Source organism: Lutjanus erythropterus, chromosome 5 (genome assembly GCF_056507025.1).
Source record: "Lutjanus erythropterus isolate fLutEry1 chromosome 5, fLutEry1.hap2, whole genome shotgun sequence".
Taxonomy (NCBI): Eukaryota; Metazoa; Chordata; class Actinopteri; order Lutjaniformes; family Lutjanidae; genus Lutjanus; species Lutjanus erythropterus.
Window position 1 is genome coordinate 34,487,954 of NC_139321.1, and position 23,503 is coordinate 34,511,456.

At 38.8% G+C, this 23,503-nt stretch overlaps 1 protein-coding gene across 6 annotated transcripts in view; it reads right to left on the reverse strand.

The window, feature by feature from the left end:
• Window positions 1-23,503, reverse strand: part of LOC146327214 (teneurin-3) — a 234,377-nt gene that overhangs the window by 148,317 nt on the left and 62,557 nt on the right. The window contains exon 1 of one of the 6 annotated variants that reach the window (XM_084719714.1): window positions 16,863-17,607. The exons of the other annotated variants lie outside the window; for them this stretch is intronic. The gene's annotated coding sequence lies outside the window, so the exon portion shown is untranslated. Of the gene's footprint in view, window positions 1-16,862; window positions 17,608-23,503 lie in introns of those variants that run through there. 6 annotated transcript variants of the gene reach the window in all.

Below are 23,503 nucleotides of genomic sequence, written 5' to 3' on the forward strand. Positions count from 1 at the left end.
GTGAATTTGTCATGACTCGACTGAAAGGGAGGAAATGTTCAACACTGAGGAGCTTATTGCTCACCTTGGGTTTTGAATTCAAGAATAATTATCAGACATTGTGCTCCATGATTGCAGATTGAAACGCTATTCAGCACTGTTGCTTGATTATCTGAAAAAAGGTACAGCATCATGGAAAGATATAAAAGATATTTTGTCTGGGACGCACCTGGATTTTTTTAATTACGCAACACCTGTGTAAAGCAAAGTCTTATTTTCACAGCGTTCATGGTATTAAAATGAATGAATTATCCCTGAACCCTCCACGCATTTGCACAGTTACACAACACATACACAGAGGATAATGAAATTTGCTGAACTCAAAGATGCCCCAGATACAACTGCAGAAAGGTCAAGATTTTAAACCATCTGATTTAGCTGGGGAAACCAAACGATTGCACAGAAAATGTTTGGGCTTTCTCATCTAATTTGGCTGCTGAGGCTGTTTACCTCACATTTTAGTCTAGCTTTACAAAATGATACTGCAGGTAAACTGCCCATTCTTTTTTACTCACAAGTTACACAAAGCAAGAGCAAATTCACACATGATAAAAATCAACAAATCACTCGACGGCCTATTTCTGTGTAATTGCCCACTTCAAACACATTTTTATTTGAAGTATAATAGCAAAAGTATAATAAAAACACAAGATCACCTGTGGGTAAATAATCTGTGAGCTGGCGCTGCGTTTTTTTCCGGTGGCAGTTAACACCTGGACCAGTAAAGCCACCGAAGACCAGTCGACTGCTGTGATTTCATTTATTCTTTCAGGTGGGTAAACATCAAATAAGCATTCACACTGTTCAGAGTGCCATTATTTATGTTGTCATACATCACCTGTAAACAAGAGTAAGAACGAAGCGTATATTGTGAATGTAATTGTTGCGTGACAGATGGAAAAAGGGAATAAGATGATTACATTACACCATTAACAATAAGAATTGAAGATAATAGAATAAACCTTACAACTGATCATTTTAATCACTTTAGTCACTATTCTTATTGTGTTTAGTGTGTTTCTTTTAGCCTGTTGATTATAAGTGGAAATAATGAGATTCTGACACAGTACTGTCTCCTCTGTAGTTTTATTTGTGTTGTTCCAGCTATGTTTGGTTGATAGCTGACAGCTGGACCAGTAAAGCCACTGAAGACCAGCGGACTCACAACTGTGTTTTCATTTGATTATTTCAGAATAAATGATCTCTAAAATATGTCACCCCTTGAGCTTCCACTCAAAGGGAATAACATGGTAACATTATCCTCAAGTGAAACGAAAAATGAGAGCGAACATTTTAAAAAGAAGCCGAGTGAAGATCAAAGTGGATATTTGGGTGGAGGAGGTGACCGAGTTTCACAATGGAGAGCAGGATTTATGTCCCATCTCCTAGAAACCATCAGCGTTTGTTTCTCTTAGCCATGACAGAGATATTTCCCTAATTTTGATCTTTCCATAGCTTACTACCAAATAGTTTCAGTTGTCTAAACCACGGGTGGACAATTATTTTTCATGTGGGGCCACATGAGAAATTGATCGGGCTGCTGTGGGCCAGACACAAATGACAAAAGCTCCTAATAACGGCCAAATCTCTAATAATGGAGTGGTCAGAAGTGTTCTACACACTGCATTTCCACTGTTGGTCACCCTTTCTGAATTGCCATGTGATGAACTGTGGGCTTATATTTAGTTGGCAATGTCCAAAACTTTATGTTTTACAATATACCATGCATGCAGGTTGCAACCAAGTGGCAGCAAAAGTAGAGGAACAACATAAACATAAACTTTTTCATCTAAAAGTACAGTTCATTATCATTAACAATTAACACAGCGCTGACCCCCTTTAAAGTAAAACTCTGATAGAGGTTTAATGGCAAAATGCTATTGATTTTTAATTTTTATTTCCATGATGGCCTTACAGGCCACATGAAACTTTTCAGAAGGCCGCATCTGGCCCCTGTGCCGCATTTTGCCCAGGTCTGGTCTAAACAAGGACGCAGGTTTTGTTTTATCATTAGTGGAGCGGGGGTTCCTCTCCCTGAGCGTCAAACTCTTCATTTCCTGCATACTGCTGATCTTTATGATAGAGCTTGACGATACGGCTTTTAAATAATATCTGAATATTTCTAGGCTATGCCATGTATACAATACATATCTTGATATACACATTTTCCCTAAAATAAATCCATAAATTCTCAAAAATGATAAACATATGATGCTCTGGTAGGATAGAGGTATTGCTGTAGATTAAACTACCCAATATTAGGGCTGAGTGATATTGATATTGAGACTATATTAACACAATAAGATTTTATGAATAATCACTAGTAATATTGATATAATGACTAAGTGAGTAAAGGCAAATAATAGAAGAGCTAGAACATTGTGGTAAGTTCAGAAAACCACATCAGTTTACTGTAATGCCTTTAAAACCAGGAAAAGATAACAAGTCATATCACAATATTATGATACCCAGAATCTGAGACGAACTCTAGTCTCATATTACAATATTGATAAAATACTGATATATTGCTAAGCCATACTTATTGCACCAATTTGAGCCATTTCTGCATCAAGTTACAATGGGAATGTCTTTATTTATGTACAGAAAAAGACAAAATTCAGCCACTGTTTGATGGAATATAATACAGTAAGGCTCTCAGGCAAGTAGTTCATCAAAATATAAGTCCTGTGTTACTTTTGTTTTACTTAATATATTGTGATTTTTTGCAATACTGTAAGCAAGGTGTTTTTTTTTATTTTATTTTAATTTAGGCAAACTGTCATATTACAAAGAAAACACCACCATATGCATAAAATTCAAGTTAAAATTGTACTTTTTTATGCAAGAAGTATAACAAAACTTATCTGGTGGTCAGGGGCTTAAACAAAACAAATTGAAGCACTGCCACACATGTATCATGATACAGTGTACAGAGAATTGATGCGGTATCACAAAACATAAACCCACAATACTCAAGTGTATCATATAAGTGTCTTAATGGGGGAGAAGTTGAATCTTTTTGTTGAAACAGCGTGATACTGTTGTCAAATAACTGTGCTGTTCGGCCTCTCAGCAGCTCAGGCAGCAGAACGTGCACGACTGTGAAGCGTCTCCGCGGTGGAAGACACTGATCGTCCTTCAGATAGGGCCTAATCATGTTTGCTTTGCCCCAATTAGATAAGGGAGGTGCATCGTCAACACACAAGCTTTCCCTGTGCCTTTTCTCCCGCTCACCAAATGGCAGCAGTAGGAGGCAAAGGATGGTCCACATTCACACCCGGCGAAGTCATATCACACTGGAACACATCCATCAGAATTAGGATCATAAAAAGCCAAGACGAGACTGACAATGGAAACTGAGAAGTGAAATCTGAGAGAAAAGGCGGCGGCGGGCAGCATATGGCCCAGTGAAACCATAAGTTGTCAGTTTATAAAAGGCAGCAGCTGGTTACGTTTCCTGACTAGGATTAATATTGTATGACCGCACTGTATATTCTTTACTCCTGACCAGATTAAATGGCGCAGGGTGTATTGATACAGCAGCAAACCCACAGTTGGCACCACAGTCTGCAGTCACACTTGTTCCCAGTATCGTGTTTCAGCCATAACTCACAATAGACTGCCACTATCTGCATAAGCTTTCCTTCTGTGTGTCGATAGCATCTTTTTTTCCTCCTTCTTCTCCTTCTTCTTCCCCGGAATTTCCATGCCGGATTGTGGCAGGACACAACACCTTACCACAATCTGTGTGGGAATAATTTAAAGGAGCTGAAGCAATGTTTGTGCAGTTTAGAGAGGCCCAGCAACCGAGACGGTAACAAATCTGGACTAACATGCAGCACAGACAGTCGATAGATACACTTCACAGCTGATCTGTAACGCTGGACACAATCTGATACCACAGCTAATCACACAACACTATCCTTCCTCCCCGTCAGCGCTGAAGTCATATCAAGATCTGCTGTTTAATGTTGAATTATGATAATTTCATCACATAAAATAATTATTCAACACCAGTGAGCTACGCTGTGTTTGCTTTAAAAGCTCAACATGCCCTGGACGCTGTGCAAATAACGAAAGACAATGAATTTTGACCTCATCCGGATGTTTATTCAAGGCACTGTCAATAATGTAATCCCTATGATTTAGTTAGAAATCACATCTGCCACATCCAGGTGAAGGCCACTTTGTCTCCTACATATTCATAGGCAACAGTATTGACAAAATGTCTTGTCTGGCTAAGTATACAATGGGAAGTGTGAAACCAGAGGATCAGTTAGTGTGAATATAAGCAGAAGAGAAATGCATACAGGAGATTCTGGGATTAGCTGTGAAAGCTAGTATGCTAACGCAGCCTCCTCGCTCAGGTCTGGACATTGACTGGCACCAAGGACTTACTGTAGCAGACGTTCTGCAGACAACCTAATGTACAACTTCCTGGGTTGTACAAAGACTCCTGAAGAGTTACAAAGACTTTGGAATATTTAATGCCGTTTTTTGCCTTTTGGCATTATGGTGATTTTTCTGTGAATTTGTGCCATTTCTGCACCACTATATAGTGGGAACATCTTGATTCATGTAAAGAAAAACAGAAAATTCAGGCACCACGTATGCAGGAGACAATTCAAAGTATAATGAAATATAATACAGTAACCCTCGTGCACAAGTCCTCTGCCACTTTCACATATTATTTGTGGGGGGTTCAAATGCACGTTGTAAATATTGAGGGGGATCTGGCCCCTCTATCACCCCCAAAATCTACAACCAATGGTCTAAACTTAGCCAGGTAGGGGTTTACATTAAGTGGGGGTCCACTTTCAGGAACTTTTTGGCATCAAACAGTTATTTTTTTTAAACCAGTTTCTGCATCACTTCATGGTGGGAATGTCTTGACAAACATTTGCCCAAATCCATCATGACCAACAACCCATAATCTTTAGATAATTTAGTTTTCTTTGTTAGATAAACTTGAATCTTTGAGTTTTAGAAGCTCAAAAAAAGTATTTCAAAAGAAATGTATTTGTCATTATTTGGGTGCCTGAAAATTAATTTTAATTGAGAAAATATTAACAATTATTCACTTTCACTTCAATGAATTTACCCAGGAATTATTGAAGTACAGTTTTTGGTGCTTTCTAAACCTGAAAGACTCAAGTTTGTCTAATGAAGACAAGTAAATTATCTCAAACGAGAAGTAGCTGCTAAAAACTTTAAAAACTTGTGTTTCATTTGAGCTCAAAACTCAAAGATCTATTGCAGTAAATTGAGTTGAAATTGAGTTTTCTCAACTTTTTCATTTTTATAGTGTATAGTACTTATAAATAACTGTAAATAAAATGCAGTACATAGATATTTTTTTTTACATTCAGCCTCCCCACTCAGGTGTGGACACTGACTGGCACCGATGACTTACTGTAACAGATGTTTGGCAGACGAGCTAACGGCGGCGTACAACTTCCTGAGCAGGAAGACTTTGAAGTATCCCATGTGTTTTGTTTTTTTTGCCTATAGTGGTCAGAAACAACAACCTCCGCTCTCAAGACTTCACGCTGTAAATCATACCTGTAGCGAGATAACCCGCGGCTACGGTAGCGCTTGGCAAAAGAGGTCAATAACTACGGTGAGACACGTTTACCGAGAGTCTTTGTGTTCCTAGAGTGACAATAGAATCTCATTGTCAGGTGTTTAGTCAGATAAGGTCGCACACCCGCAGGGATTAGCGTCTGCTTTTCATCAATGTAATGCTTTAAAAACAGGTTTAGCAAACGTGCGGTGGATCAACCAATTTAAATGCTAAACCTCTTTCTCTCTTAGAAGATTGGGGCCAGGGGCTAAACACATACAGATAAACAAATCAACCTAGCTGTAAGGACTTGGAGCGAGGGAAAACAAATGAATGACCCTCACACCTTTATTTGTACAGGGACTACTGGGGAAATGGTGATATAGCTTGCAAAGTGTTGAGGTGAGAGGCTGATTCCCTTGTTTGGTTTGATAATACTCCCAGTGTTAAGTTAGAAAGAGCCATCCCGAGGCACTGGAATCAACGCTAATATGTAAAAGATTGAGCAATTTTCATTGAAAAGACTGTGCAAGTTAAATAACAGTGACTTTTCTTCAAATACACCATCCCATAAACAGTTTCACATTAGAAAGTCAAAAGCATTTGAAAACAACTAATTGAAGGTTTTTATTAGCACACATAAGACAGACTCTGTATATTCTTGAAATTACTTTAAGCCCAGAGGACTCCAGGAGGTTTAATTAGTAAGTGCAACCCATATAAAGCAAAAAAGGGAAAAAAAAGAAACTAAAAGTTGCATTCCAAAGGAAACCTGGACAAAATATTGTGAATTTCAATGGAGAATATCAAGTTCACCCTCATGGAGAAAGTTTGGCTGGAAGAGTTTCAGTAGATCCCAAGAAGCAAATCACTTCCACTTGTTTGGGGCTTGTCCAAAAGTATGTACTTTTTGGCACAAGGTTTACACAGAATTAGTGACTATATTCAGGATAAAAAAAATACTTTTAATTGGGGCAAACTTCTTTTTGGACTCTTGAATTTTACAACTATGAATTTCAAAGCAGAATGGTTGTTTGGAGCGGTGGCTTGCTAGAAAAGCCATTACAAGGAAATGGTTTAAAGGGACAGTTCACCCACAAAATCAAAAATGCATATTTTTCCTCTTACTCGCACTGCTATTTAGCCATCTGGATAGTTTTGTTAGTTTAGATACGAGTTTTGGAGATGTCTGCTTTCTCTCCAATATAATGGGACTGAGTGGCACTTGACTTGTAGTGCTCAAAACTCCAAAAAATACTTTTGAAAAACTGAACTCCAGTGTCTTTCCAAAAATCATGTCTCTGTTACTCAAGATAATCTACAGACCAGTACAGTCTGTGGTGGAATCTACCAGACTATACAAGAAAGAAGGTAGTTCCTACATGAAACTGCTCACAACAATGTCTGTAGATTATCAGCTGGGTCTTGATTTCAGAAAGGAGACACTGGTGTTGAATTTTGTGTTTTTTGGCTGTTTGAGCACCACAAGGCGAGAGCCATCTAGTTCCATTATACTGAAGTAGACACTTCTACATGTAATGTCTCCAAAACTCGGTCACACACACCAAAACTATCCAGATAGAAAAATGGAATAATGGCTAAGAGGAAAGATATGTACTTTTGACCATATATTAAATATTTTAGCAGTAAAAAAACAAAAACAAAAACAAAGACTTGGTGATCTGGGGAGGCAGTGGACTAAACCAACAAGAGGTATAATGCAGGGAAGCAAATATTGAATCTCATTCACTAACACTGACTAGACACTGATGGATTGCAGGGGTTATATTTAAATTTTTTGGATCAAAATTATAGAGACAAGTCCATAATCTCTAGATATTAGTAAGAACATATTCCTACCCATTTCTACACCCTTGTATATGTGTATGTTTTTGTAGTTGTACTGTAAAATGCTGTACAATAAAGGTTAAAAAACATATGTATATATGCATATGTGTATATGCTAATGGTGCAGTTTGTGATAACAGCAGGAGGAGGTGATTCAGAAATGTCACTGGCTCTGGTTTAACATTACACAGTTGTTGCCTCTTGTATGTACAGTAACAATATGCACCATCACTGCTCATATGCAACCCACAGCAGTAGTTGAATTAGAAGCTGGCTGGATCACGCTGGGAAGTGACATTACTCTTTGAGAGCAGCATAATGATCACTATCAATCTCTTCATTGTCAAGTCACATTAGTGAAATATCAGGGAGGAGTACTGGAAAGGGGAAGGAGACCGCCGAGAGACATCCTCCACCATGGCGGCGTGGCAGTGCATTAATCACAGTGGCGGGACCCTCTCTGTGTCCGGGCTGAGAACTGTCAGGGTAAACACTTCAGCCGATAGAGATGCTACTGCTACGCCGGGGAAGAAAATGCCTTGCTGGTGTCCCACCACGCTGGCAAATGGTAGCAGCTCTCTTTTTGTAACAAATAACTGTCACAGCTTTCTCATTTCACATTCACATTTTTCTCTCAGGCCATTTCAAAAACGTCGCTGCTGATATCTTCAGTCATCTTTTTTTTTTTTTCTTACAAACACAGAGCCAGGCGAGGAAACACAACTGTCATTATTTCATAATCAGCCAGGCTCGACAAAGATTTCCTGCTGCACATATTCAACTTAGTCGTTCTGGGTGTAATAACAAGCAGCGAAGATGCTGTATTTAAAACTATAATACCACATCTGACATGCACCATGAAACAGCTGCATGAATGCTTCATGACTTTCAAAGCCTATATAGAGAGCAATCCTGGAGAGCTCGCAAAGATTTCATCCATTAACTCCATCAATCTGCGTTTGCTCCATCAGTTTCAGTTAGTGTTGACTGTCTCAGCAGTCCCTGGCAGAGAGAGCTGCTACAAGTGCCCTCCCTAGGAGAAAAAAATTTTGGAGTGAAACTTTTTTTTTTTTTTTTTATCTTTCCGTCTAGTATAGCAGCACACATGTCATAGTCAAGTGGTTTATGAAACCACCCGTTCCCCGACTCTGCTACTGCCATCTAAATAATGAATACTCTGCCACTTGCAGTAATCCTCCAGCAGCCATCCCCAGAAATAGAACAAAGTCAGACAGAGCACTCGTTCTCTCCCCTTCACTTTTCAAAACAAATAATGCTGATTCCTGAAAAACCCCATTCAAAACTGCTGCCTCTCCAATCACTCTGCATGTTAATGGCGTGCAGCGCGCAACGTTTGCAAACACAAAAACGGGCGAAAATCGTCGGCTCGTTGCGTCGATTCGACTTTCTTGGCCACATCTAGGTCGTGACTTCAAAGTTTTGCTTAGTATCCATTTGAAGGCAACATCAAAGCGTGGGTAAGCCAATGATTTCAAAAGGCATCAAGAGCTAACCAAAAAGGTACAGTAACTGCGAAGGGCACCTTTGGGCTTCCTATGATGGATGATAAGAAAAGAGAAAAGACAGAGAAGGAGAGGGAGAGAGAGAGAGATGCGGGGGAGACAGAGGCAGGAGAGACGGGCGAAAAGAGAAATTACGGGGGAGAGAGGTGAGCTTATATGAAAGGTATCCTTAATTAGATGGAATGTTTGCCCTCTTCTACAAATTCCTTCATGTGGTGCCAGGAAAAAAGACCAAAGCTGATGAGTCTGGGGAGAACTATCTGCCTAAGTGGCCTTTTATTGAGGGATAAAAAGCTCCTCTTTGCCTCTGTTCCCATCCACTGCCCCTGATTATGGAAGATGCGAAGGCGGATGAAAGGAGGGGCCAAGGATTTTTGACGTGTCCTATTGTATGCAGATGTGATGACAGGCCTGGCATTTGGCAGATGAAACCTATGAACTGCCTTCTGAGGTCTCAGCCAATTATGACGGGAAAAACACCAAAGGGAGAACATGCAAATACTTTATCAATATTCTAATATTCTAATATGTTGGAAACACTTCAGTTTATCTGCATAACATCACAGGTATTTAGTTGATTACACTTTATAATTCACTATAATATGTTTGATTAATTTATTATCCTCATTATCAAGTCTGATATAATTTCAATATGGCTTTTTTATTACTTCTCAATATCACTGCCAATATTACTTTCAATCACTGTCAATACTACTTTTCTATTTGAGTTTATGGTGCTTACTTTTTTTAAACTTAACCTATATTATATGGCTGTTGTTATTTTATTAGGCACTGTTTTTTGCATTTATTCCTTATGTACATTTCTATCCATTATAAAGTTACAACTACAACATCTATACAATTTATAGATACACTTCACAGTGTTTATTTACCATTTACAAACATTATCTAGATGGCAATTGTAAAGTTACAAGTGATGTTAATAAAACTTAACACAAGGGATAATTTATAGCGAGCAGGTCATTATTGTGACATAAACCGCAACAGGGGGATGCATTATTACGCAATAATGACCTGCTCACTGTATATTATTACACAGTTACTTACCACTTACTTAAAAATTATTTTGTTGATTCAAAAATAATTTTATTGTTCTTCCAGAGTCTATGATCAGACCTGCATCCATAGCAACAGCCTGTTATACATAGCAACAATCTGCTGTACAGAAATAACAGACCTTAGAACGCTGAAATTGACACAAAGTATTACAAATGAGCTTTAATACAAATTCAAAATATTGTCAAGTAAGTTCTTGTAGACTTTCCTGATATTAAGATTGAAAGGGGAATGGTCATGCTTGGACAGTTAGTTATTACATAACTTACACAATTAGTTCCACAATTCTAGGCTTAAAAAATCCATGTCAGCTGTCCCACTCAAACAGATGGAACAAAACCTCTCTGCTCCCACTTCATCTGCCTCTGAGTCTGAGCCAGCTCAACAACAGGAAACTGAAGCTGCTAAATCACACCAGACTCCTTTAACAAAAGCAGTGATTTTACCCGGCAGAAATTACTCAGTTTAAGTGTGTGCTATCGTTAGAAGATTTTCAACACTTTGCTTTGCTGCCAGACAGCTCGTTCCTGTGGGGAACTGAAGCTGCCATCTAGGCTCTTCAAAGTCATCAGACTTCCTTGAAAAACAGCAGTAATTTTAACTTGCAGGGCATGAAAGTTGCTGGACTATCACTGGACAAACAAACTCACTGATCGGGGCAGCAACAGTCAAGTGACTCCTGCCTCCTGCCAGGTAAAATTACTGATTTTGTCAAAGGAGTCTTGGTGGCTTTGAAGAAAGCAGAGATGGTGGCTTCGGTCCCCCCTCGAAAAAAGCTGTCTGATGGCAAAGTTAAGAGGTGACAATGTTCTAAATGTAGAGAACATGTATTTTTTTTTTAGGTGGCTAACGTCCCCGTCCACAGCAGTACATTTCTTTGCTTCCGTGCCAGTACTCCTGACAGAGATGTCAAACAAAACGGGAGCTGCCGCCTACACAGTCTTGACAAATGGTCTACACAGCAAAATAAGCTGTTTTTAAGCTCGGTTTTCTTATAGTTCTGAACATTTATTTTCACCTTTTTTTTTATAGTTGTTGCTTAGGGAGAAACTCAACTTCCATTTTTACTATTTCACGCCAAATTTCCAGAGGCTTTAAAACACAACTTTGTTGAAATCAAGGCTTCGGCAAATATTGTACTCTCACAGGAAGATCTATGCCAGACTGAATAAAAAAGTTTTGACTTTCCTGTGTGGGAAATATCTGGCAGTTTTCCTCAACTTTGTGTCTGCAGCCAAACTATTACAATGTCACATTGATGTCAAGTGTACAGGATGCTTATCAGAATTCCTATCAAACGTCAATTAAATTAGACATGAGGGCAATCTGCAAACAATGATGGTCATCTAAACAGGTATTATGGTTATACACTGTCATCTAAAAATGCATCAAACTTTGGCACTTGCAGCAGTGCTGATTGATCAAGTGCCTCGCTAATGAAAGCTGTGGGACTGAGGGAGATTAGATGGCTGCTAAGCTTTGACCCTGGATGTGAAAACAGCGAGGGATGGGGATTGCTATCATAAAGCAGCTAAATGGCTTATTTCACCTCCAGCTCTGGTAGCCACCCACTGGCATCACTGTTTGGATAATGATACCCGCAAATGTCCACAGCAAACAGCTGAGGAACAGGGGCTCCGGCCCTTCCCCATCACCATTACATGAGGTAGGGATGATCATTACTTCATGGATTCTTGTCACCGTAATGAGACAAACTGCATACACAGTTATGTATTAAGAATTAAACACGGAGATGATATGGTCAGACATGTCACTAAAAACTTCCAATATTCTTGTTTTTGAAGAAACTTTTTGTGATAACCCCCCCTTTGCACTAGACAGCTCCCAAGTGATGGGATTCGGATATTTTGCCTACCTGACTGTGTCAAGATTATAAGAAAAAGGTTTGATAGTATAGAGAAGTATAGTTTAGTTTTAGTATAGTTAGAAGTATAACCTGAATATATCAAATATGGTCAGTAGTGGAATGAAACCTAGTACATTTCAATTTTATGTTACGTTATACTCCACAACATTTCAGAGGCAACACATTTGTCCTCCATATTTACTTGAAATTTAAGATTTTGCATACAAAACATATGGTCATCTGATAAAATAAGATGTATTGTTATATATAAATTCCCCAATTGGCTCGATTAATTTAGCTCCACCTCGAATAACTACAACAGTAAAATTGTACTTACACACCATTGCATTAATACTAACTATTAATACTAACACTCACAGGGAACTGGGAAAAACATTAAGTACATTTGCTTTTGATACTTTTATTATTAGCCAAATTTACTTAATACGTACACCCTACATTCATATTTGCATAGTGATTCAAACAGTTAAATTACTTTTAGCGTATTTTTGAGTAGTTAACTACTCAAACTGCAAACAACGTTGGAATTTTTCTTTGCTTCTCTACCGACTGACATGATATGAATCTCATCCCATGAATAGTTTTGGGTTTTTTTTGTTCATGCATGATCTGTGGACAAGTGTGGCAATTAAACTGTGGCACTTTTTGCTGGCACTTGACTTTTTGGTGTTATACTTTCATCACGTGTGTATTGTCATTATGATCATTTTTTAAAATAAAGTTTTAACTACTTTTTCTAAGTGGCTTTTGTTTAAAAAATGGATTTCCCCCCCGGGTAGCTTTGCTATAGTTAAACCTCTTCCAGGGTGAAGTAATTGGTAGCTTGCAAAGCTCTGCCTTTAAAGTAGCTCCCTCAACACAGCTTGACAGTGTGGTACTGCTTTTTTCTTAAGTAAAGGATGTGAACACGTCCTACATCACTGACAAAGAAAATGTGAAGGAAATGTACTTTTCTATGACTATAATCTGCGAAAAGAAAGACAGTGGATGTTTGATGCCCGCCTTAATAGTCTTTAAGTATTTTACATTTGTGTTCCTGTCTTGACTGTGGTGTAAAAACATCTACTGCAACACGGTTGTTTCTTAAATCAATACAATCGTTACACTGATGTAATTCCATCTGCCGACACTTTTACTTTTTAGTTCACTTTTCAGATTTCAAATTTGATTCGAGCCTAGGGCAGCTAAGTTTTACACACAAAGGGGAATCAGCCTTCTGCATGAATTTAGTTTGACAAGGTGAACAAAAAGCATCAAAGTCTACTTTTTACTTCAAGGATATTTGACCACCACGTCAATACTGTTACTATGATACTATGACAGGTTAGTAGATATAGAAAACTTCACACAGTCACTGCTAGACAAATGAAATTAGCAATGCTGAATCTGTATTTCATATCTTTATTTTGTTATAATTCTAAATAATTGACTAATTTTCAAATTTAACTTCTTCATTGTAATTATATTTCACGTTTTAATTGACTTCTCCCAGCAGACCCGGGTTGAAGCTTTCAGGTGTGCTGATTTCTCCTCCACATTATTCGAGTTTTAATTAAAAACAAGGGTTCAGTGTCTCCCAGATGACATCACTCTGTGGACAATTTCACACTCGCTGCTTTCCAAAAACCTTATTAAGATTATTTCAGATGTGGATAAGATAATGTGTGAAAAACAATGTCAGCTTTGTCTTTTGAGGAAGCAGACATGAGCACTTTTTCTGCCTTCGAATCAATCGTGCAATGATCTACCTGCATATCTAATGGATATTATGTGTACACAGAATATTAAGTACTGTATGTATATACTGTATGTATCTATCCATCCATCTGTACTCTTTAGGAGAGGATTGGAGGATTGGAATGCAAACACTTTATACTTTATAATAAATGCAACAGTATTAAGAAATCCTAAAACTTTCTGGTATCTGTTTTTTAATAAAACAAACATGACTTTTGTTTCATCATGCGCCGCTTGAGGGCATTTTCTGTCAGTCTTTATGGAGGAAATGAAACAATTAGTGAACCAATGGGATTATAGGGATTAAAAATTTAAAAAAGCCATTTTGAGTCATTTTTGCTGATGTTTAGTTTTGAGAGTTAAAGCTGCTGATGTGGTTCATAACAGGATGTGAGAGAAGCAGAACATAAACTCAGAGGTCCACATGGAGAGATGCAGCACTGCCATATAAACAGATCCAAATAGTCCTCATTCAGACATTACATAAATTAAACAACAGTTCATCCTTTCATTACATAAATTATGGAACAGTTCATCCAGAAACCACATCACAATGCACAAAAGCCTTTGTTGGCTGAGGACTCTCGCCGGCCCCGAGGTCCTGACATGTGTTTGCCAGTAAGACTAAGAGGAGAATAAGACTGGCAGAGCTGCCTGGTGAAACATGAGATAAGAAAATTAAAACAAAAATTGCTCAGACCTCAATGTTAATGTGAATGCTGAGCAGCTTTAGTCCATTGAGAAAACCATGAAACAAAAGCGAGCCCGTGCAAAGTATTGATAGCCCATCAGCCCATTATGATTTATGACACTGAAGTTATTCTGATTGCATATAAGCTGAATGTCATCATTAAAGGGGAAGTTTGAATTATTTGAAGTGGGGTTATATGAGGTACTTATTGATTGTCAGTGTATTACCTTAAGTAGATGCTGGTTGACACACCCACAGTTTGGAGAAGCTGAGAGGGGCACCAGAATGGAAGCTAAGCAATGTGCCGCTTTGGACGGGGTCAACGACAAAAGGTATTTCAGTCACTTGAAAAAAGGTCCACCTAAAAAGCCAATATCAGTTTAAGTGTGCGCTTTATCTAGAATATATTCACAGCTTCACTTTGCTGTTAGATAGTCTTTTCTGATGGGAAACTGCTGTTATTTAAGCCAAACATTGCTCTCTCCAAATCAATGCGACTCCTTAGGCATTTTACCTTACACACTGCTTTGATCTTTCGGTTTGTTTGTGCTATTGTGTGACTTTAGTGTTTAGATCGGATCCATCAGAATCATAAAAGATTGAGGCACTGGTATATCTGCAACTCCTGTGCTCTGTGGGGTAAAATAACTGAGTTCGACTACGGAATTTGCAGAGAGTGATTTGGTTTATATGATGGCTGGTTCATTTTAAAAAAAGCTGTGTGACTGCTTAAACTGGTATTAATTTTGAATTAAGGTGGACCTTTTTTAAGTGGCAAAAATAGCTTTTTGCTTACTCTATTCGCAGCAGTTCATTGCTTAGCTTCCATGCTGGTGCCCTTCTCTGCTTCTCCATGCAGGTCTTGCTGACTTCATCTACTTTAAGTAATAAACGAACTATGGCCAAGTCTGCATCAAATAATCTGAACTATCCCTTTAAAACTTTACCGCTCCTCTGGCACATACAGCACAGCATGTATGGGGGCGTATTTGCATCTCTCTCCAGGGACACGATCCTACTTTTTCAATGTAATTACTGCTGACACATATAAAGATGGCTGGATCACAATATACCCACCTCCTCAGCAGCATACCCACCCCCTCAATTACCCCTCCACGCCGCTGCACAGACAGGCAAACATGGCCAAAACCCACCACCATGTGACTGCAGCTTTAAAATTATACTACTGATGGATGTTAAAATGAACAAATAAACGTACAATATGATTAATCATTTCCCACTCAGCTAAAAATATACCTGCCTTGCTCCAGAACTCACCTTTTGGCCCTGGGAATAATTCATTGTGATGCCTCATAAGATGCAACGCCCGCAGAGGAAAAGGCTCATTGCATTTACCTGCTCGTATTTACCTGTCACCTATAAATGTATGTGGGACTGCCACTGTATGACCCTTTGCAGCACTCAAGACTTATTCCTCTGTTGATGCATCTGCTCTGCTTACATTGGCCACCACTCGCTACACACCAATTACTCTTTGTCTTTGTAGCTATTGGTCTGCTAAGCACTTCAATCCATCTCTGTCGCCGAGGCCGTGACGTCAACCCAAAATGATTAATCAAAGGCAAGTCAGCAGTACCCAAAAGCAACACCTAGGGTACCCCGTTTGCATACATTACCCACAGTACTCCGCGGATGTCATGTTAAATATTGGATGTGTGAGAAATTCTAGAAAAAAGGAGCAGCAGATTCTTGTGGAGCTTGAGCCAAGAAATACAAGTATTATGTGTTATCGCTCCGATGCAGTTTGGAAAGCTTAAGGCAATACAGTCTAATATTGTATTTCATACAATATTAAAACCCCTTTCTTCCATTTGTTCCACATAATCGAGCAGTGCTTCTGATGATGTGAGAGAAACTGTAACCATTAAACCTTGTGTGTTTATGTAAAATAGCGATGAAAAGTCATTCATTAACAATGTTTCTGGGTGACCGTGGAGCAACTTGACCCCGCTGAAGTCCAGAATGAGCCTTCACTTATTCAGAATTGTGGATATTTCTGAGTCCTCGGACGTGGCTTTTGGGGCAAGTTGCAAGTGCAAGGGAGACAGTGTATTATCAATTTACACGTGTTAGGCTGCAGTATACCATTTTAAACACAACACACGCCGCCCCCTCATAAGCAGAAGAAGATCCACGAGGGAATTGAAAGGGAATACAATAGACTGTAGCTTTCCTGCAGTAACAATAAGGCCTGGGCGAACAAGAGGAGCTGCTGGTACACAGCCCCTTGTAATGCATTAAACATTATTTCGCCACATCCAAGTTGTTGACAGATGCAATTCATGCTGTACTCCAGATCTGTCAGCACAGATGTCCAGCAGCAAAAAAAAAAAAAAAAGAAAAAACAGAAAGAAAAAAAAAAACGAGAAAATTATGTAAAAATCACAGACTGATAATGTAACCCAGATTTGAATTTGGGTTAATTTTTCACGCTCATTATCAAAGGATTAAAGATAAAAGAAGTTGGTGTGTTACCTTAAAGAATGCCTGTAGCAGTTCCCCACTGAGGCTTTTTACTGTATCAAGGTCCACTTCTCAGGCTGCGATGCTGCTTTGTATTGGCTTTACAACCGCTCCAGATCTCCTCCTCTTCCCACTGTTGCTACACGAGCCACACACTGCACGAGAACACTATCGGCACTGACACATGGATGGCACTCAAGCGATGTCAAAAGGGTTAAAACCTAGTGGACCGGAAAGTCACACCAGCATCGTTCTAGTTGCCAGCCACCGCTGCTGCCGCACTCTCTCCAGCAGCTCTCCACCTCCTCCTTCTCTTTCTTCTTTCCTGTCCTTTTTTTTTTTTTTTTTTTTTTAACACTCAACCTATCTCTCAGGCTTCTCTCCTCTCTTCCCCCCCCCCCTCCTTATGTGAGATGGTAGACGAAAGCGCTGGGCGATTTGCACCACTCTATCATGGATCGTGTTACGCTGTCTGGCTGTAGCGGCGGTCACAGATGATAGGCTGAGGAGCTTTGCGTGTGTGTTTACCCCTCAAAAGAAGTAGCGGGAGAAGAGAGGAGAAGAGAGGAAGGAGGGAGGGAGGGAAAGGAGAGGTGGGCTGCCACCGTTTATAAAACACAAAAATTAGGAATGGCACTCAAAAAGATTATCGAGGTAGGTGACGGGCTTTGACATAAAACCTGGATGTAAATTCATGAGGGAGTGTGTCACTGAGCAGACCTTAAAGTGACACTTTCAAATCCTTCAGTCTGACATATTTTGATTAATCACATTAAACTACAATCTGTGATTTATCTTTGTTTTGCTCAAAAAGGCTACATAATAAAGATCTGTCTTTGTCTGTCTCATTATTTGAATATTTCATGACATCGTCAGCTCATTACAACATACAGTCGTGTATATGCGACACATACGGCTGCAGACAAAAGCCGCATTCACAATCAAAACTCTCCACAGTGCACGCTCTGATAATTTGATCACAGATGAGTTTGTGCAACAGAACAATGAGTGCGCCAAAAATAATTCATTAACGCCACACGTTTACGCCGCCTCTGTCAACACGAGGATGACAGCTAAAGCTACCCCGGTCCTTGTTTTGATCTCGTCTCGTCGGCGAGATTGTCAGTGTCAGTTCGTTTACTTTTGACAGCATTTTAAAAAGAAGGCAAAATATTTGACTGTTTATGAGACACACTTTCACAAACCGCAGCCCCTGATCAAAGGAAAATTTTGGTGAAGTGGAAATGGCCGCGTCCTCATTAGCTTCTCGAAAGTAGAGCTGGATTTTTAAAAAAATAAATTAAGGGTCTTATTAAAGAAGAAATCTGTAAGATATTTCCTGGAATAAATCATAAAACGATTACGATATGTCATCAGAGATTAAGGAAACTTGCTAAATTGAAATATTTGCTTCTCTGATAACACTATGGCTGTGGTGTCCTTTGAAAAATCTATATTTCGGCTCATGACTTGCGTTGTTGTTTGCCCGTATCACATTAATTAAAGTTAAAATTAATGCATGCTTAATGTTCCCCAAGAACATTAAAAAATCAGTAAGAATCTTTTAGAAGGTGTAGCTGTTTATAACGGCTTTACATTGCAGGACTCGTCATCGCTTGTTACTGTCAAATTACAACGTTGAGCTTGTCTTGCACTCCTGCAGTGTTCCTGCAGCTCGCCTGGTCTTCCTTGAGTCTGGGGAGGACGGAGTGGGGAGGGGAAACAACTCACTTCAAACATAGCCTTTCATTAAATAGGACCTCAACCTATTTAATATACCACCTATGGCTCCAACTCACTATTTGGACTGCTCTTTAAATATGTTAAATCCCCATTTAATATATGAGTTATAGTTGAAGCAAATTATTATCTCCAAGAGCTCAGGCGGGTTGTCTGCAGGCTACAGGAACACTGCAGGAGCACATCAATATAATTTGAGAACAAGACATGGCAACAACACCGTTATAAACGTAATCCATCTGAAAGATAGCTAATCATTTCTTACGAATCAACTAATAAAAATAGCAGCATTCAGCTTTAATTTGAACTCTAATAAATAATGAAACAGGCAACAAAAACAGCTGTTAAATTTCAAAGGAGAACATGCTGGCTGTAGTGTTGTTGTCGCGAGTATTTCAATTTAGCAAGTGTGCTTAATCACTTATGACATGTCATGGTCATTTTACGATTAGCACAGTAAATATATAAGATATTTCTTCTGTAAAGTATCACTCACTATGTCTCTCTGATAGGTGGTGCTAAATCTCACCATTTACTGCTTCCCTGATTTTGATTGCATTACTTTATCTCTGCCAAATAAAATGTCTTCAATGCAATCAGGTTGGAATATCAGCCACTGGCGCATCCATGACTTTCTCATTTGCCTGAATGAAAAAGGTTTTTTGTTTTTTTTTGCCTCCTAGTGAAAGCACTAAACTAACTCACTTCCAGCTCTGCGCATTTTGTCAGACTCTGCCCTCCATTAGCAGTTCAGAAAAGAAAAGACTAGACTTTGTTTATCTGAGGATCCTTAGACGAGCTGCCAGAAAGTATTTTTTTCTGTTTTATGCTTTCAACATTGACAGAGTGGGCTTAAAGCCAAGCTTAAATTTGAATATAAATTAGCATCACAAGTCCATATAAATATGGACTTATGGATTCCATAAAGTGTTGAGTTTACTTTGCTTCTGCATGTTACCATTCCTATCTTAAAAGACCAGTGTGGGGGACTTAGTGGCATCTAGCAGTGAGCTTGTAGATTGCAAACACCTCACATTACCCTGCTTTTCCAAGCATGTAGGAGAACTTACTGTGACCGTGAAATGCAAAAAGCCCTCTCTAGAAACGGTGTGTGGCTTGTCTCTTCTTGGCTACATCAGAAACTTGGCAGTGCAACATAGTGAACTCCGCTGATATAGAAAAGGCTCGTAACGTAAACACAGATTCTAAATTTCAGGTATTTATACACCAATGAAAATATAGTTATGAATATTATACTCCATTTCTGACATAAATCCCCAACACTGGTCCTTTAGGCAGGCACTCCAGTGATTTAAAATCGCATTTCCATAAATTTGGGGCACTCACAAGAGACAGATTGGGAAAAGAAAGGTCAAAAACTGAAGCAGCAGAGGTGAAGCAATCCTGACTCTTAGTCCCCAGTATGGATTAAGCTCCAGAAACACTGGATCCTATAACTTTCCCCGTGGATAACAGCTTTCATTTTGATCCTCTCTGTCTCCTAAATGCCCACTTTTCCCCTCCAGTTTGTAACTCCGGCTTTCTTGTTAAAAAGGTCTGAGGCCCAATGCGAGATAACCCTTATGACACCATCAGGCAGCTGCTTATGAGATATGAGACTAGTTTTCATCTTAGATATCATTAGATTGTGATATGGCATAAGTGTTGTCTTTTCCTGGTTTTAAAGGCTGCATCACAGTAAAGCGATGTCATTTTCTGAACCTACCAAAGTGCTCTAGCTGTTCTATTATTTGCTTTTACCTGCTTAGTCATTACATCCATATTACTGATGACTGTCAAAAATTTAATTCTGTTAATGAAAGCAACATCAGTTATCTCTTTGACTTGATCTTTTCCATATCACCCAGCCCTAATCACAAGTAAGCTTAACTTCAGGTTTAAAATCTAGAGTCCCTGTCCAAAGATGCAGAATATAACAATGAGTACTGTAGTGAAAATAGTGTTTTAGAGCCATGGGGTGTAAATTAAAAGGTTGAATTCCTTTAATTTAATATACAGTTTAAGTTTTAAATGAGTTGTTTCCACCTTCTCCCCAGACTTGAGGAAGCTCAGGCAGGCTGCAGGAACACTGCAGGAGTGCAAGACAAGCGCAACATTATAATTTCACAATAACAAGTGAAAACAAGTCCTACAGTGAAAGCTGATCAGCTGTTTCTGACTGTCAAATGTTTGTCAATGTAAAGCTAAGCCCGTTATCCTGAAAACAAAAGTCCACTGTTCATAACATACACACTCCGGAGTTGGACGCCTGCCAGACTCACTGACATATTGCTCACTTTCACAATCCTAAACATCTCCTCCTGTAAGATCATTAATGATTTCTTATGACTCAGATGAACATTCTGCATTAACTTGAACTCTGACATAAAACACAAGTTACTGACTGGAACAGAAATTTCAAATGACATCCTGTCATGTAATTCAAATTAGGAGGTTTTCTTAATCTCATACATATCGTAGTAGACATATCATAGTCATTTAATGGTTCATTCAATACGGTAAATATAAGACAGATTTCTCCTTTAATTACATTGAATTCAGAGAATTAAGTTGTTGAATATGTAGGCTGATAATGAACTCCCTGTTCTCTCAGAGGAATGGCCAAACAACTCGTGCCCTCCAGCAAACGTGGCCGTTTGTGAGTCTTATTAAAGCTATTGCCCACATACTGCAAAATTGATTTGCCTTTCTTTAGAATATGCAGCTCAAATGATAATCAAGTTTTAAAAAACTGAAAGTTGAGGCAGTAGTATCTTTATGAAGATGGCATCAGTAATAGCATCACAGCATCATCATCCATCATGTGACTGTTAATTAAAATCAGTACAATAGATTTTAAAATGATGTTGTGTTTTTTTTCTTCTCCATCAATATTAGAGCTGGGCATGATATTATATAGATATCTTGATATGAGCCAGAGTCTTAGATTTAGGATTATGTGATATTGTGACTTGGCATTAGCAGTATTTTTCTGTTTTAAAGGCTGCATTATAGCGAAGTGATGTAGCCTTTTTTTTCTCTTTAACTTACCAGATTGATCCAACTGTACAATTATTTGGCTTTTCCCACTCAAAAATTTCCCATTTTGCACATTTTGATAACCACCAGCCATCCAAAATTGTTGCAATAACAATAAAAAGATATGGCGGTATTTGATCAAAAAGGGCGTATTGAATTTTGTCCGTACTGCCATTGTCATTGACAGTGAGTTGGTACAAAACTACTGAAAATCATATTAGACTCTGAGATCACTCTGCTATAAAAAAACTCAAGGTGGACATTTTACTTTATATTTTTCTATGCTTAGGATATTAAAGGAAAGATGATATAATTACTGTAATAAATCATGAAATGTCCACAATATGTCATCAGAAATGTATATGCCTGTAAATCCCTGTGTCTGTTTCATGTTAATTAAAGTTCAAACTTTTGCAGAATGAGTTAGTGTCCGTTTATGAGTCGTAAGAACTCTTTTTAGAAAGAGTTCATGTTTATAATGGTTAAATTTAGCAATACATTAGTGGAGTGTGGCAGTGAGAAGGCAGACAGTGACTGAACTCACTCCAGTGTGTATTTTCAGAGCTTCTGTCTTCAAGAAAACAGGCTTAGCTTTACATTGACAGACAACTGACAGTTATAAACAGCTGATCAACTTACAGTATAGGACCCATCGTCACCCCTTATTGTCAAATTATAATATTGCTCTCATCTTGCCGGGATTCCTCGAGTCTGTGGAGGAAGGGGCGGGGGAAACAACTTGCTTCAACCTTGGACTGTATATTAAATAGGATTCCAACCTATTTAGTATACAGTCTATAGCTCCAACTCACTATTTGGACTGCTGTACTCATTTTTTTAATGTGCAGCTGCTGCATATTGCTCCTTTAAATTCAGTTTTTTTAAACACACACCATATTTTTAAAAACCCATGTGTCCAACTTGTGTCAAATTGTGTAATACTAATATGTTATCACATGATGCACACGAAAACATCTCTCCCCCCAGTAAACCTCTCATAGAGAGGTCTAATAAGTCATACAGTGCTGCAGTGCATCATATCTTATTACCAAATCAACTGAGCATTTCATTTTTATAAATTATCATGTGGACGCAGCAGCCTGTAATACTGCGCTTTCATTAATGACCAACAACTAAAACAGCAAAGCACTGATAAGACCGCTTTGAAGGTGGACATCAAAAGTGCCGCCTCTGGGGTTGAGAACAAGGGAGTGCTTCTTTGACATTTCCCCAGTGCAACCACACATTGACTCAAAGAGCTTGGTCACGCCTGTAGGCTCAAGTGGGGAAATATGTTACGAGTTTGGACCGCGGTCCTTGTAATCCAGGAGTGTCCCACTTCCATACGGCTTGAGTGAAATTCATATTGAGTCGGCCAAATTATTATATTCATCATCCATCCTGAAGAGACGGCATTCGAGACCTGGTATAGGACAGGCTATTTTAAGATGGAGGCATTTCTACATTAGTCATTTCGGAACACCTTGGAGATGGTGTCGATTTCTATTCTTTTGGGAATAACAAACGGCCTCATTATAATTCCCACAGGGTGTGCCTTAGTGAGGTGGGAGAATTAAAACTAGACGCAGTCACGTGGGTGAGTCAATGCCTGGTTCACAATATCCTATTGCATGACAAATGTTCATGTATGAGATTTTGCGTTTTTAAAAATAGCCTACAAAGCAGAAATACAACACAATACAATATTTGTGCATGTTTTACCACAGGGATGTCACACTCATTTTAGTTTGTGGGCCATATACAGTCCGAATTGTAAAACCACTGCATAATAATCTATAAGAGACCTTATAGAGACTCTGGCAGGACGAGGAGAGGAGGAATTTGTCTTTTTACAGTGATAATTCTGATAATGT